This window comes from Taeniopygia guttata, chromosome 1 (assembly GCF_048771995.1).
Source record: "Taeniopygia guttata chromosome 1, bTaeGut7.mat, whole genome shotgun sequence".
In the NCBI taxonomy this organism is placed as follows: domain Eukaryota; kingdom Metazoa; phylum Chordata; class Aves; order Passeriformes; family Estrildidae; genus Taeniopygia; species Taeniopygia guttata.
In genome coordinates, this window is record NC_133024.1 from 58,943,040 (window position 1) to 58,959,893 (window position 16,854).

The 16,854-nt window shown below is 39.7% G+C and overlaps 1 protein-coding gene across 17 annotated transcripts in view; it reads right to left on the bottom strand.

Annotated features, from left to right (window-relative positions):
* The window catches only part of ENOX1 (ecto-NOX disulfide-thiol exchanger 1), a 358,280-nt gene that overhangs the window by 280,017 nt on the left and 61,409 nt on the right, over nt 1–16,854 (bottom strand). For 11 of the 17 annotated variants that reach the window (XM_072928826.1, XM_030272202.4, XM_030272186.4 and 8 more), the window contains exon 2: nt 5,152–5,228. The exons of the other annotated variants lie outside the window; for them this stretch is intronic. The gene's annotated coding sequence lies outside the window, so the exon portion shown is untranslated. The remainder of the gene's footprint in view (nt 1–5,151; nt 5,229–16,854) is intronic. 17 annotated transcript variants of the gene reach the window in all.

A 16,854-nucleotide genomic window follows, 5' to 3' on the forward strand; every position in this document is an offset into this window, starting at 1 on the left:
TGATTATAACACACATATATTCAAAGTACTACAGTTTATATTCTAGGTCTGTCCTCCAGGGATCAATTTATGATACTCTATGCTGGCTATTTCATCTTGACAAAATAAAGAAACTTTGTTCACATGTAGCTACATTTGGCTACCACACACTTTCTGTGTGGGTAGGATTCAAGATCCAACCCTTGCACAGTGAATAGGGATAGACATCGGGATGCATGGGAGGCATCATTAGTATCTACATAAAAACAACACACAAGTGCGTGCCTGCCTCTCCAATTTGGAAACATTTTCCTCAAGCAAAAACATAACAGATCAAACAGCAGATTTTATGCATTTTCTTCACTTCTTAACTTGGTTGAAGCTAAAAATCCCACTTGGACATTTAATGTCTATGCCCTATGCATGCACAGGATGCAGTGAGAGGCAGTGACTGCAGGGGATGATTGGGAGGTCTACTGAAATGATCCATGCAGCGGACAGCCAGCTAGGTAAGCAATGTAACATGGACAAAACACATCACAAAGGAGACTGCTGCTTTCTTCCATACTCAAATTCATTAATCCATTTAAGAAGAAGTGCCTTCATTTTCCTTCATTTTCTCGCACTTGGAATTAAACTCCTGTTCAGAATTAATGGTGTTACAAACAGCAGCCGATCTTAAACAAGACTATTTCAAAGCTCCTTATTAGTGCTTTATTTCTTAAATCTTAAGACGGTTGTGTCACCCATTATTGACATCTTCAGTTATGAACACCATGTGTTACTGGGTAGCATACAGCATGTTTAGCAGCAGCACTTGGCCACGACCATTCCAATGAGTTAAGCGAATCAGGCTCCCAAGTACCAAAGTGGTGTCTTTGTAATCTCCTATCATAAACACGTCTTTTCCTAGCTCTGCCAAAGGAGACAAATAGCTGCAACACCATGCCAAGTCAGAAAAGCAAAGTAACTTTGATTGATAAAAGGGACAACACAGCAGAGGTGCATATTACTAAAAACACAGCACCCCTAGATGGGGAAGCAAATTAAAAATTAACAGGGAACTGCTAAAAGCTGACACGTTTTCCTAACCAAAGCAAATTGTTACTGCCCAGTTCATAACGGTTGATACACAGTCCTACTTTATTTCCCAGCTGCTCCATGAGACTGATTCAAGCTCAATGAAAACAGTCCTTTTTGGATGCAGTCTCAAGTAAGAACAAGAACAGACCAAATATCTCAGTCTAATTGATTAAACAGTTCTGCTTAATATCATTTTCAATGGTCTGGATAAGGGGATCAAGTGCACCTTCAGTCTCCTTGCAGAGGACACTAAGTTGAGTGGGAATGGTGATCTGCTAGAGGGCAGGAAGGCTCTGCAGAGGGATCTGGACAGGCTGGATTGATGGGCCAAGAGCAATTGTATGAGGTTCAAAAAGGCCAGGTCCTGGGTCCTGCTCTTGTGTCACAACAACCCCATGCTACAGGCTTTGGGAAAAATGGTTTGGAAAACTGCCTGGTGTAAAAGGACCTGGGGGTGCTGGTTGACAGCCAGCTGAACATAAGCCAGCAATGTGTCCAGAGAAACTTTTCTATCAAATCATGATCAGATAAGGAAGAAGTACTGCTTCCCTACTGGTTACAGAATAGAAGATCCACATTTTATTTTTTTCCTGGTAACACTACTAAGCAAAAAGTCAGTTTGAAAGTTTTTCCAAAGAGGTAAAATACTTGTGTTTTTAAGAAAGCTCAATACAGAATTCAGATTATTTCCTGACAGTTGGTATCTGAAAGTTCTTTGATCAGAATGCCTTCTTTTTCTTTAAAGAAGACTAATTTGCTTAGTTGGTATAGAGCATGTATTTAGTGTCCCCCTTTCATGTGTCACATCTCAATAAGTAAGTCACTCCACACCTCTGGAAGGGTCTTGTGAGCCAAACATGCCTTCAAGACATGCCTACCAGCCACCTCCCTGATCCCTGCAGGAGGGGACAGCAAAAGGATTGCCTCCATAATGGGTGACTACTGCCTGCTGTCACTCGACAGCAGCGCCTATGCAGCAGTGCTGAGGGGCTCCATGCCCTGTTCCATGCACAGCCCTTCCAGCTGAACTTCCCAGTTCCTGCCTGCTTGTCACATTTAACATTACTTTCAATGTTTAATGTTTCAGGTTTGCGTGAAGTTTTGGTTTTTTTTAAAAAAAGAAACATTGGGGTGTGTCAGTTATTCCTCTGAGGTTTCAGAACACAAACTTTGCAGTTCTTTTGCTGTTTGACACAGGCTGCCACAGATGGAAGGCAGATATCAGTCCACCAATGTTTAAAGAGGACCAGATTCTTTTGTTTAAAAAGTTTTGCTGTTCAGCACTTACAGCTGTACAATCAACCAGACCAGCCCTTCCCTCCATAATAAATGCATCCACAAAATGAACAGGGGAGACCATTGCCTGCACGGGATTCACACACCCAGAGATGTCTGGGGTGCACTGGGACTGCCTTAATGTTTTGGAAGGAAAGGGGCCAACTTTTTCTAACCTGGCTTGAAAAGCTCTAAAACTCACACACCCTTCTACCGCAAGGGAGCTCATTTACTGACAAGGAAAACAAAGTTGTCCAGTAGCCTTTTCAGCAACAACAGCTAGGAATTTGCTAATTTTGAGTTGTTCCAACCCAAATATCTGAGGGAAGCTGTTGAATTGGTGCATGCTCTTGCTAAATCAGCTGCATTACCTTGCCTGCTGATGGCTGACAACTTAGCCTGACCTCAAATACTCCAGCTTCCTCCCCCAAAGTGTTACAGTCGCTCTCTGCTATCACACCTGATCTTTCACAGAAGTTCCTGCACCTTCCAGGCTTGTCACAACAGCCCTTTGAGCATAAGCTGAAGCCAACTTGACACAACAGATTTCCTTTTTCTCTTGGAGACACGCATATGCCACAGAGACTGCAGTTCACCACCTATACACTTCAAGCACTCCTGAGCATGCCCAAGTGGGATAGCACTTTTACAAACTGGGTAGCACTGCTGCTTCCTTTTCTTCACTCTTTTTATTTTTTTCCCTTTTAAAGTAAAGAGTTTGCTAAAGCAAGTCTGTTTGAGGTTAAGTTCCTAATTTATGCAGTGAGCTGTCTTGTGCTGTGTCCAAAACTGACACAGAAACATTGTCGACTTTTCCTGGAACCCCTATGCACAGCCTAGCAAATGAAACTTTCTCTTCTGTTCCAGCATCCCTGGAGCCTGAATACTTCAAGGATTAAGGATTTCTTGCTTATGCAGAAGGGTGGTGCCTGCATGACTGTGTGCATGCAAGAAGTTTTCAGGAGCAGCAGAAAGGAGTAAGCACTGCAGGACTTTGGTGACATAGCTTACTTTCTTCCTTTCTGCATGACAGCTTGGGGAACATTCAGGGAGAAAATGAATGCTGCAAAATGACAGGCACTGGGCAGTGTCTGGAGGAAAGCAGGTAAACTTGCTACCCCAGGGACAAGGGCATGGCTGGCAGGAGGGGACAATCCAGACGGCTGGTTCGCTCCCAGCTGGGGATTAAGAAGTTGCAGGTGAGCCAGGGCCAAGTGCCTCACTAATAGCAGCAGCTTCCTGCTCAAAATAAGAAGCAGGTTCACACATTTGTTCTCCAGTTGGGTTCAGACGTAAGCTGCAACACAGATGTTCACAGGGCACAAAGGGGACACCCAGCAGAGCTGGCTGCAAAAGGAAATTTACAGGAATGACAGCAAGTTGCTTTTTACAGCAGGCTCTCAAGAGAGGCAGTAAAAGGGAAGCTCATTCCATTACAATTTTTTTTCCTGAAACTCCTCCTTGTGTAAGGTCTCACTGTAGCTAATCTTCAGAGACTGCAATTGAATTAGGAAGAGCAGAAAACATAGGAAAGCAAAATAAGAAAGCAAAGTAGAAAACAAAGCAGAAGAAATGAGAGTGAAGAAATGTATCACAAAAGGGAGGAGGTAAGGGCACACCAATAGATATGAGAAATATTAGGAAAACATAAACATTGGAAACACTGATCTTTTGCACACACTCTGAAAGGATGATGAGACATCTCATGGGATCCTCTGAGAGGTCTGGACACAGGTCTGAACATCCAGGAGCCCTAGCAGTAGGACATTAGGTGATCCAGGCAGGTACCTGACCCCATACATAAGTTGGAGACAACAGTTCTTCTCCAGCTTTTGCTAAATATCTTAGAACCTACAGGTGAAGCACACTATGAAGAGATGTTCCATTCAAATTCTTATAGAATAAGCAACTTAGTGCAAAAATTCATTTTTGTGAATTTAATGGGTAAGTATTTAACCTCTTCCCATTTTTAAATCCCTTGAAAATTGCTCACACAGATCAAGGTAACTCCAGCTATTACATCCAGTATTCAAGAAACCTTTCACTCCTTCAAACTGAACTGAATCTCAAAAAAAATTGCCTAGATCTATGAACTCTTTGGAAAGAATAAGAACTTCTAAATCTTCTCTCATTTAACTTTCTCCATTGCTAGGAGTTCAGAAGAGCTTCAAGAACTGTAAGCTGTGACCTGACTTTTAAAAAAGAAATCACCTGAAAATTGCTTTGTTATATGCAAGAATGTATTTCTGAAATTGCCTGAATATTTCCTGTAAATTATTGAAGTAAGGTGTGAGCATCACTGAAACGCCTAAGAAGAAAATTTCCAGGAACTTCAATGTACCGAAGTTTTCAACTTTTATGGTCATTTCCTTCCCGTATTTAGTTATATTCATACTTTTACTACCTTCAACAGTTGCAAAAAAGCCCCAAAGGAAAGACAGATGTAAAGCCAGACGAAGCACAGCCTCAGGTAGGGAGGGATCAAGAGAAGATCCACTTCCCCTCACTGATTTTACCTTCAAAACTTCTTACTTGCTTGTTAAGACTCATCTGTTTGTTCCCTCTGAAGTTAAGTTTGTGGGTTTGGCTAAACATTAATCTCTGAGCAACTGTGAATGTCATACCCTTCCAAATTTCTGTCCTACAATAACCACGCATTATTGAAAATTCAGCCTGCAAAGATCCATCACACTGTCCTGTTCAGAGCAACTGAGATTTATCAAGAGCTGTTTAAAGCTCAGCATTAAACTGTCAAAAAAACTCACATGGTCCAAACCATCCATCACAAAGCATGAATGTATCCATTACACGTACCTATTTATTGCAGGTACTTTCTGAGTTTCAAGAAGCATATAATCTTGAAGAACTGCTTCAAGTTCAGAATCCAAGACCTGATGAAAAAGATTATATATTTTTAAAGTCATTAAAAGTATATGGCTTAAGCATATAAAATGAAAAAAATATATATTGTGCAAGATTACTACTTAGAAATGAGCCCATGAGTCAGTCCTTCCGAAGCTGTGCATCACCTGAGAAACGTTGTGAGTGACAACAACGATGGTATAGTAATTTATAGCACATTACATTTAAGGTATATAATATTGTATAGATTCTTAAGCAACTTCTACACTGGAGTTGAAAATTAGTAGAAAACTCAAAATAACCCAAAATTTTAAAATAGTAAATTTGTTACAATCATTTGCAATGAAAAAACAAAAAGAACATACTGAGTATGAAAAACTGACAGTGGCATATCAGAAAATACAAATGATTTAGGAAACCTTTAGTACATTTAAGCACTATTTTGCCTTTAGCTTGCAGCAAAACAGTGACATTAATAGGGAAACCACATGAAAAATCAAGAGTATCCTTAAATGCATTATTTCTTTAATGTCCAAAAATGCTAAACATGGCAGTTCTGTTACAGGTGTAAAATTCTGGATGTACATTTTTGTAAAGACACATATAACACCTATAACATATATAATCACAATTAGTCCCAGAGTCTCTGTAAATTTTCGTGGTGATTCTCACACAGTGACCCTGAGCATACTGCATTTATTAAGTCTGATGTGCTTAACAAGGCAAAAAGGAAGAAAATGCAGCAGTAGAAAGAAACAGGCTCAGATGACTAAAGAAAGACACAAAGAAGAAAAAAAAAAGGAAAAATGGGAAGAAAGTTCATGTATCCAAATGCACCTGGTCTGATCTCTATTCTGCATAATCACCATCATTAGTACATGCTTTATTGAGTATTTCAGTGGCACTATTGGCAACCTGGCATTCTGCAACAAGAAACACCATTTCACACAGTATTGCCACACAGGCACAGCTCTTAAAGATAATTAAGAGCCTATATTAGAAAAAGTTTTGTCTCTTTTCTTTCCACTGAATTTTTCCTGAGCTTTCCACAGCAGCTGTCCTACTGGTACCTACCACATGATTCCCAGTGAAGGCAAAGTGAATCAGCTACAGAATTGTCCATGACTGCTATGCACCAATGGCCACCTGGCTGGGAGCACCTATGTGTCCCAGCTGAAGAGCAGACATTTGCTTCTCCAAAGGATCAGCCCACCCAAGGAGTCTTGGACTCCCTCTGCTCCCTTCTGCGAGCTGGTAATTTTCAAACAGAGGGATGAAATATAAATATCAGCATGGATAATTATTTTACTGCTCATTTTTTGCAAGATAATCAGACAGAAAGATAAGACTCACTCTGAGGAACAGAAGTAGTAAAAAATTTTATCCAGCAACAGCATGAAAAATTCGGCCAATTCTTCTTACAAAAGCAACAGTTTGCTGATTTGTAGCTGTTGCCTACTTCCATGTGCAAGAACAACAAAAATCTCTCACTGGTCTTCTCTACATATTTTCAGTCAATCGCTACAAACATGACAACTTCTAGGATTATTTATGCTATCCACTGTGTAGCCATTTCTGCTGTTGATGTCAGCTGCAGACAAGCCAGGCTCAGAAGCTCAGATTCAATCACACAGGCACAAGTAACATCACTACATCTCCACCCTTTGCACCTCCTACTCAATTCCCCATAAGAGATTTCCACAATAATGCATAATCACAAAGAGAATGTCATTAAAGTGAATCTCAGCAAAATACTACCTCTAAAATGAGTGGGAGTCACTTATTAGATAATATCAATAAAAATCTGCAAGATCAGAAGGTGGTCAAAGTTTACCCTTTATTTTCTATAGCAATGTCCTCCTTTTTTTCCTACAGTAATGTCCTTCCTTTTTTCTACTTCTTCATATGTTAGCCTTGTAACAACTTTTTCCACATAGAATCACAGAAAACCTCCAGTTGGAAGGCACCCGTAGAAGCACCAAAGAATCACTGAGTCTAGCTCTCTGTTCCTTGCAGGACTACCTAAAACCAGGCCAAATGATTACGAGAACTGTCCGGACACGCTTTTGATTCTGACAAGCTTGGTGCCGTGACTATTTCCTTGGGAAGCCTGCTCCAGTGAAGCACCTTTTCATAATGCCCAGTCTGAACTTCCCTGCAATTGCATGTCCTTGAGTCCTGTCACTGGTCCCCAGGGAAAGGAGATCATCTCCATCTCTGCTGGCCTTTCCTGAGGCACCCCTTAAGCTATGTTTTTCCTCTTGTTTATCCCCTTCATTTCTTACCCAATTTATGACTGCCCATTTTCCTTTACTTGCAAGGCCTCTGCAACTGACAAGCACTCATCTCACCACACCTTGACAGGAATTACGACCCATCAGATGTAGGACGTTAATCACCTAAATGTAGGCTGTTCCCTAGCTGAAACATCTTCAGCCAAGTGACCTTGACAATAGGTAGAGATTCCAGGGACTGAACTGTCATGTCCCACAAAACTTGTGTCATAAAGGTATCCTTCAAACTAAATAGGTGTAAAACCCTACTAATTCAATAATGCAGGACATTATATTTCACACAGACACATTTCAGGGGATTGTTAACCTGAGAATTTCTTATGACATATTTACAAAGAAACGTTATGAATTACTGCATGGCTGAGATAGTTCTGTGACAGAATGTTTGCAACCAAAGAACAATTGTGTGTTAAGTACACGCACACAATTTGCTGTGCATAATATTAGCACGGTTTATTTTGGAATTGACCACCCACCTGACTGTTCCAAAAAGCCTCCTGGAGTTGCTACAAGATGCCAGAGAAAGTTTTCACTTGTAGCAGACTTTCTGTCTTTAATAACACCAGCTGTCGCTTTTACAAACACATTATGCCCTTCACATATTATCCCATATTCTGCAAACACCAAAAAACCCCAAACTCTCCCACAGTTATTAACATCTGCTTCGCTTACTGATTCTGACAGACTGAAGGACAAAGGCATGATTTAACAGATTGCTCCACATAAAGCAGCTATGCAGTCCACAGAAGGCTTCATCAAATGCCCCTGTCAGAGAGCTTTACAAAGCACAGCTTAACGAACGTATGCAAATTGCTACAATATATAAAATGCCTGATACCACTTCAACAAGTAACATGCCTACAAAATCTATGGAGAACGGTAAGATAGATCAATCTAATTTGTCTTTGAAATAAAGTGATTTGGTTTCCTCCAGATAATTTCAATCTTTTTTTTTTTTTTTTCTTTAGTACCCTGAAGCACACATTACATATAAAGAACTACTGCTTTAGGCACTGGAAGATGTGATTATTCAATAGAAAAAACATGAAGCAAGAGACAAACTGGAAGCACACTGGTACTCTTCAATATTTTCCTTCAATGTTTTGACATGCTGGCACTTTTAAAAAATTGTTTTTTCCAAGCCTTGTTGCATTTAAACAGCTCCTATTTTTTCTGCTGTTGCTTGATGCGAGGTTGAAGCCTGAGTGCAAGTCAGGCTGATATTTACAGCATAAGGAAATGCTCAGATATGAAAGTGCACCAGAAAACAACATGCATCAAGGATGATTGCTGCTGCTGTTTTCAACACTATTGATCTAGAAATTTGATCTTTTTTTTTTTTTTTTCCATCAAGATAAGGAAAGAATAGCTTATGAGCTAAAATTATTTTTGATGGAAAAAGTCAACATTTTCTAGACCTTTATCCCTCCTGAGAACTGAAAGTTCCTTTCATCAACTGACTTGAAAAAAAAAGTATAAAAATACACTTGTGTTTTGTCGTAGAAGCTAAAACCCACAATCACCCTTTAAGAACTTAGTGGAAAAATAAACAGAACTTCTCTAATTTTTTTTTTTTACTTTTGAAAAAATAACACATGAAAAAGAACACAGCACAGTATGTGTGCATCAGAAACTAGAAGGTGCAAAGTTCCTGTATCTTGGCTTTACCACTTACATTTAAGGCCAGGCAGGTGTGAAAGAGAAAGAAGACTGTGAAGTACCATGATTATCTCTTTATCTCTCATGCTGGGACCATCAAAGGAAAACACAGCTAGGTAACACTTAGGTGGTTCTTGGATATGTTAGGAGAATTCCCAGTACAGTAGTCAACAGACAAACAGTTTCAACTCTTACTTTATATCACAGTATAATAGAATCACTTAGGTTATAAAGACCTCTGACATCATCAAGTCCAGCCATTAACTCAGCACTGTCAAGGCCAGCACTAAATCATGTGCCTAAGCACCACATCTACATGACTTCTAAATACTCCCAGGGGTGGTGACCCAACCACTTCCCTGGGCAGCTTGTTCCAATGCCTGGCCATCCTTTTGCTGAAGAAATTTTTTCTCACACCCAATCTAAACTTCCCCTGGCACAACTTGAGGCCATTTCTTCTTGTTTTATTGCTTGTAGCCTGGGAGAAGAGTCCAACTCCCACTAGTATGCAACTTCAAGTAGAGAGGGGTAAGGTCCTCCTAGGCCTCCTTTTCTTGAAGCTAAACAATTTCAGTTTCCTGGCTGCTCCTCACAAGACTTGTGCACTAGGTCCTTCGTGCATTAGATGTTTCTTGTTAAAACAGAAGTAATTGCTGTTACTGTCAAAGCTGCACACAAATGCTGCTCAGTGCCTTAGGCAAAATGACCAAGATGAGCAGTACTTGGTGCAGGATTCTCTAATCTATCATGGGACCACAGTTTCTGCACTGAGAATTAACTAAATTGTAAAATAAAAGTCCAAGTTGGAATACCGTATCAGAAAAGTATTGTGATCTCCTCATTTTAAAGGCACTAACTTGTAAAATCCTTTCCATTCTGTTACACTAAATTTTCAGTATGTGCCAGACACTGTGTAAAAAGCTTTTATTTCTGTGCAAATGAATATACATTAGAGTGCTTATAAAATTTTTCTAGCTTTGGGTTTATATAACTGACAATTAAGTGGTGATATCTTTAACACTATGTATCACTTTTACATGCCAGAATCACTTCTAGATGCCAATTAGCAATATTTAACAAAGCAGGCAGTTCTCATTTTTATGTCTTTTGTTTGTGTATTCAGATTTGGTCCTCCAGCTTTGCTTTCAAACACTAAAATCAGGGAATAAATGAACATGACAAGCCTTCCTTTATTCTACCTCATTTCTCAAAATACCTCTTTCAGCTTCCATCATTACCATGCCTATTTTAAATTAGTTCTTTTTAACATAAATCTACAAGTACAGAAAAATCTCTCGCCTTTTGACTGTGCATCAAGGCTAACAAATTCACAGCTGATATAGGTTAACACAGACAAATTAAGGAAGTTCCATGTCACACCTCCTCTCTTATCTCCCAAACCTATATAAAATGATACTATCATAAGTAAAATTAAACATTCTAACTTTTCCCTGAAATAGAGAGAAAATTATTATTCTTGAGAGTCAATCTTCTTATAGCCCCTTAAAATGTAACATCTAATAGATTTTAGGGTACAAAAAGAGCCTCTAATACAGATTCCAGACTCAGTTTAAGAAAACAGCTTCAATAAAGTATATTAAGGTGTAAACCATCATTGACAAAATTACAGTCACACTTTGTGCAATGGAGCGTGCTACATGATAATGCACAAAAACATTTTTTTAACCTGTTACCTTGTGGTGGTTTTTCAGGGTTTTTTTCTTCAAGAGAAGCAGCATTTAAAATCAGGATGTACTGGTTTAACCAAACAGGTGGGAAGCAGAGCCAGTCCACCTCATCCCATATCTCCCTACCCACTGACAGATTCCTGCCATCCATTGCAGTGAGGATATTAACCCATTGCTGTTATGGACAAACTACCTATGCTGGACAGCAACATAATCAGAAATAGCAAATAGTTCTGGGACAATCCTGAACTGACACTGAAGTAGATAAGTGCAATCCTTGCTTTGATAAGTTCCTTGGCAAGCTAGTACAAATCCATGTTTCCAGTAAAAAAAAAAAAAAGAAAAATGAGAAGAAAAAAAAAGTTTGTTATATTTCAGATCTTTTTCTACTCAAAGAAAGCAAATTTCCAGTGGTTGAAAATGCCCTCTTTCCCTGACCTGTGGGAAAATGCAAGAAAGGACTCACTGCTCTGAAGTTAGGTTTCAAAAGTAACATCCTAGGTGCAAAGATTCCCAACCTGAAATATTTCTGTGAAAGTATTGAGCAGCATTACTTTACTCAATATTTCTGAAGGGAAGGGTCCCCACCTGTCCTGACAAAGGCAGGGGAGGCACGCAACACAGCCACTGCTTTTGGTTAGACACTGCAGAGCCTAAGCCACCTTCCTCTATCTCTACAATGCCTGAGGTACAAAGAAATGTGCTGCTGTCACTGTGGCCTAGAATAGAAATTTCATAAGAAAATCCATGCTTTTTGGGTTTTTTGTTTTAAAAGAAAGGCAGAAGCATTGCACGCTTCATACCAGTGAAAGACTGTCTAAACAACTGAATTCAATAGATGCAACAAATCTCTAACCTTTTACCTTTCTAATTAAAGTGACAATTCTTGGAAACCCCTGTTCAAATTGCCATAAGGAATGCAAAAAAGGGTTCCATTAAGTTCAATACAGGTAATATATTTTACAAGACTTATGAGGACAACATGGGTAAATTCATTATGACTATGACATTCATTTGTCCTGGAAAGTCCTTAAACACTAGTACCATAACATCTGGAGATAATGATACCCCATTCCTGCATAAAAGGAGGAACCACTTTGAAATATCCACCAGTAACATCCCATCTTAGAAACCACAGGTAAGTAAAAAAAATCTGTAAGAGAAACAAGAGGACCATCAAATCCTCCTTGAAACAGACACCTATTATAATGGGGGTTAGATGCAATTCCCAGCTGTTTGCTTACATTACTTGAAAGAAAGAAAATTATAATGTTCCCTCCTGTCACAGAACCAGCACAGAAGATGGAAGAGATGCTCTGTGAAGAGGAGCAAGATCAAACAACTTGAGAGGAATCTAGGAAGTCTTCCTAAGCAGTCAGTCATGCCTGCTGTTAGAAAAGGAGGCCAGGCACCAAGATGTCATTCTCTGAAAAGTCAGATCCAATGAGGAATAGCTCATCAAGATAAGAATAATTAGTAGACAGGCTAATGGCAGAATTAGTTCACCATGGTGATGATAAAACAGTATTAGGAAAGCAGGGTAATTTTAAGAAAAGGCAGCTAAAAATACCTGCCTAGCACACACTTCTGCAAGTTCTTCCCATCTCCAGTATGCTGATGCTTCAAAGTTAGCTGTCCCAACAGACAGCCCTGTACTGTCTGCCAGTGTCACAATGACTTACAGCATGCTGTGGTAGGCTTGCAGTCTCTGAGGATTGCGTGTCTCTGTGAATGATGAGGATAGCTGCATTTTGTTCCAGTTACTGTGAATGAGGAGCAGAACCCATTGACTAGCAAGCTTTCAGCACAGGCTTCAGCTGGGAAAAGGCTGGGTACAGTGCTTGGGCTGCAGTGTTGAAGGAATGCACTTCTCAGAAGGATGACCTGGGTCTTAGCCAGGCTTCTGTTCCTGCTTTGCCCAGGGGGACTGATGACATAGTATCTTTTCCACAGAGACACATGCACTCCACACAGGCCCTTCCTAGCATCACCAATAAAAGACCAAAGACCAGAATCCCGTGTGTTTTTCAGGAAGAGACATCCCAAACTCCAAGAGTCTGGCAACAAGGAAATTCTTGTACTGACCTTGGACTGCAGCCTTCTAGCCTCTGTTAATAACCAGCAGAAGCCACTAACCACTGCATTAAACATGACATAAATGATAGTGTAGACATATGAGCAGTGGCCAGTCTCCTGATTAGCCCTTTTGGTAACACTATGACTTCATATTGCATGCCTGGCTGGCTTGTTTTTTCAATACCTGTAAATGCTTCTACATATTCTCATAAGAACTTTATTAAATTTACCAAATTCTCTCTTCAAGTTTTGTTTTTCTTCTCAACTAGTGCACTTGGCGTTTATTCCACAACTTCACCCTCTTGAGATGTTTGAAAAATTTCTGTTAATGTTCACTCTAAATTCATTCAGGACTAATTAATAAATATATTATCTTGAGCAGTTATTATTCCTCAATTTCAACAGCTCTCCTTCTTCTCTGGTGTTTGCTTACCAAAGAAATTTAGTACAAAGGTTTAATTTCCTGGACATTATATGCAAGTTATTAAGAATGGAGGCTTGGCATATTTTGTCAGAGAGTCTGACAGAAGGTAATCAACCACTGGGAAAATGTATTTAACTTTTTTTTAAACATATTTATATTTTTTTTAAAACTAATAAACAAAAGGCAGATGCGGATTCCTTTTTCTAGTTACTCCAGTATAAACCATGGATGGTTGGACCTGTATGGAGAGCAATCCATAACCTGTGGCTAGAGGTAAGAACTGCATCTGGGCAGGCATCTGCCCAGGGCTGCAGTGGGGGTTGTGAGCACTAAGCTGTCAGCAGAGAAGAAATACCTGATAGAGAAGGGAAGAGCGATTGGCATCTGTCATGTAAGAGCCATTTTTTAGAGGCCTTCAAAAATGAAAGGCATTGATCACAGATTTCCTTCAGCCCAAAGAAACTTGAAAACCCATAAATCTGGCATCTAGATTCATACTTTCTGGCTAAATGCTGTACCTGCTTCAGTTCACATTGGACACAGAGAAGAAGTTCAGTGGGAGGGTGACTGGTCTCTGGAGCAGGCTCCCCAGGGAAGTGGTTGCAACACTGAGCCTATCAGAGCTCAAGGCACATCTGGATGATGCTCTGAGTCACATGGTTTAGTTTTAGGTTGTCCTGCAAGGAGCAGGGAGTTGGGTTCTATGATCCTTAGGGGTGCCTTTCAGCTGGAGATATTCTGTGATTTATGCCTATGCAAAAGGCAGTTTCATCCACCCCATTATTCAATGCAATCGTCATTCCTGTCTGTTGAATTCGATGCCATTCAACTGTGTTAGGAATGGTCTCAGGACACACAGTGCATCAAACCACTCTGCTGCTGCCAACACTGACTCTTCTCACTTCTTGAACCACTGTATCAAAACATCCACACACCCTGTATTTAACTAACCAAGGAAATCAAGACCAGGACAGAATTCTGGTCTTGAATAACTCCTGGTCAGAATACCTCTAATGCTCAATTCCACTCATCCTAAATGTGGGTACCTAAACCAGCTTATATTAATTGCATGCAGCTATAGGGTCCAATGATCATAAAAGAAATCTAGAGAAAGTAGCTTTGATGTAGGCACTTATGCTGTAGATAAGAAAGTTGAGACAAATCTTATGACTGAAGTCTGCCTCAGGAGAGCTGGCATTCAGAGAGATCTGAAGGCACAAACACTGATTCAAAGGATGGGTTTTCAATGACATCATGATCTAATCTGTAAGTCTTTATTCAGTCCTTCCTTTTCTATTTGAATACTAAATAGAAGAATTTGAGATTTGGCTCAATGATAGCAATAAAAGTCATCAGGAAGGCTGATTTATAGGAAAATATTAAAATAACTAAATATGTATAGCTTGACTAAAGCCACTATTGAAAGGGAAATATGATAATTATCTACAAGCTCTGAAAGGATACACACACTAAGGATTTTTTAATAGGGTTTTTCAGGAAAATATACCTAAGAATAATGTGATTATACCAAGCCAAGTAAAGTTTAGGCTGACAAGGAAAAATCCTTATGATGAAGTGTATTCTATTGTATAATAATCCTCCAAAGGAAATTGGCTAACTCCAATCACATCACAAAGCCTGTCCATGACTGGACAAAGATGTGGGGAGGACAATCCTGGTGCAAGATGGACTAGATGACTCAACAGCGCTTTTTCATTTTTAAATTCCTATCATTCTGCTGTATTAAATAATCAAATAAATAAAGGGAAGAGGGAAATAGGCTTAGCAACAATTGCACAGCTGTTTCTTCTTCGAGGTCTGCAGACTGCAATCAATGCAAGACACACTGATTGCACAGAGGGAGGAAACATCTGTATGTGGTCAGAGCACTGTGTTAATTCAGGGCTCCAAAGCTGCATGCCTGATGTCCCCTTTTCCCCCTCTTAATACAATAACATTGCCAGAAGAATCGACCCTGTGTTGTAAATGTATCAATCATGATTTTTGCTGCACCAGCTACTCATAATTGGTTTAAGCTTTCTTGATCTCAGATGCCAACCGGTGTTAAACAAAACACAAAAAATACATAGCCTGTGGGCACATATTTCCACTGAAATATTCTTGCCACATGTTGATCTACAAGGAGTGGGGCAACAATGTTTTCTTAAAGTTGTGATACTCATTTTTAAAGCCAGGAAATATTTTACTCATTATTTTTGAAGAGGCTTTGACATTTTATAACTAAAATATCTTGCTGAGAGTCCGTGCTAATACAGTCTGTTTTCTGTTACAGTTAAGCCACAAGTAACAGAAGCCTTAAGGAATGACTATTCAATTTAACTGTGGATTTGATTTCTCTCTCTAGAAAATATTAGTGTACATATACATAAAAGTATATTTTCTGAAGAAAGTGCCTTCAAGTGTAACATTAGCTTTCCATGACCAATTTCAACTCCAGTTTTCCCACTGCTGTTGCACTCTGTGATGCTGACCAAACCCCCTGCCCAGTTCATGGGAGAGGTCTGAGACTTCCGAGAATCTAGTTAGAATGTATAACTTTCCCGAAAAAAAAAAATATGAACATCATCTGAAGAATAAATCTACATACCATACAGTCTTTTGTTATGTTTTATTTTATTTTTTGTCATGAGGGGGTTTTTGCCTCAAGTGCTCAATTAAGCATACAACAGCAGAGCAGGGATTTCTGTTTTTCAAAACAAGGAATATTAATAGAAATCTATGTCTGCATAATAAAGCAATGATCAACAGCTCACAGTTTACACACTCATTCTGAATTATTCACATTATTTCTCCCTGATTTTTTTTCCTTTTCCAATGAACTTCCCAAATGAGAACCCAAATTGATATTTTCCTACTTTCTTTGCCTTGTCAAAGGAATTAGGAAAAAAGCAAATATTAGAATTTTATCACACACAATCCTTCTAAATGCTTCTACATGCAAGATTCCTTTCTTCTCTCATTTTAAGATAATACTCAACATAAACAATGAACCACCCTTTAACCAATGCAGCTGCTAATTCCTACTCGTGGAGACTGAGCTACAGCAATAAGGTGGCAGCTGTGACCCTGCAGTCCACCTCCACCTTGCCTCAGTGGAGGGAACCCACTGCTTTTAATGGGTCTGAAATGATGCTGAAAGAAATCGGGCTGCTGCAGTACAGTTCAAAGGGGTTGGACACACAGGGCTGCTGCACGGGGTTCTAAGAGCAGCCTGGGATGTGCAGACAATGGGGATAATGAAGGGGAAGGCACTTGGGTCCAAGAACAGGTCTGGGGACCACACAGGTGTGGAGTGACCACGACAGCAGGCAGGGATAGGAAAAGGAGCAGACAGGGAATGGCCTACATAAAGCAATATTTTATCATCTCCAAATGACCATGAGGCAGAAGACACTGCCTACCAGAATGCCCTGAGAATGTGATGAACTCATTTTATCCTGCAGCCTTCTGGGCAACATGGGCAGAGCTCTGTATGTAAATCCAGCAACAAAGT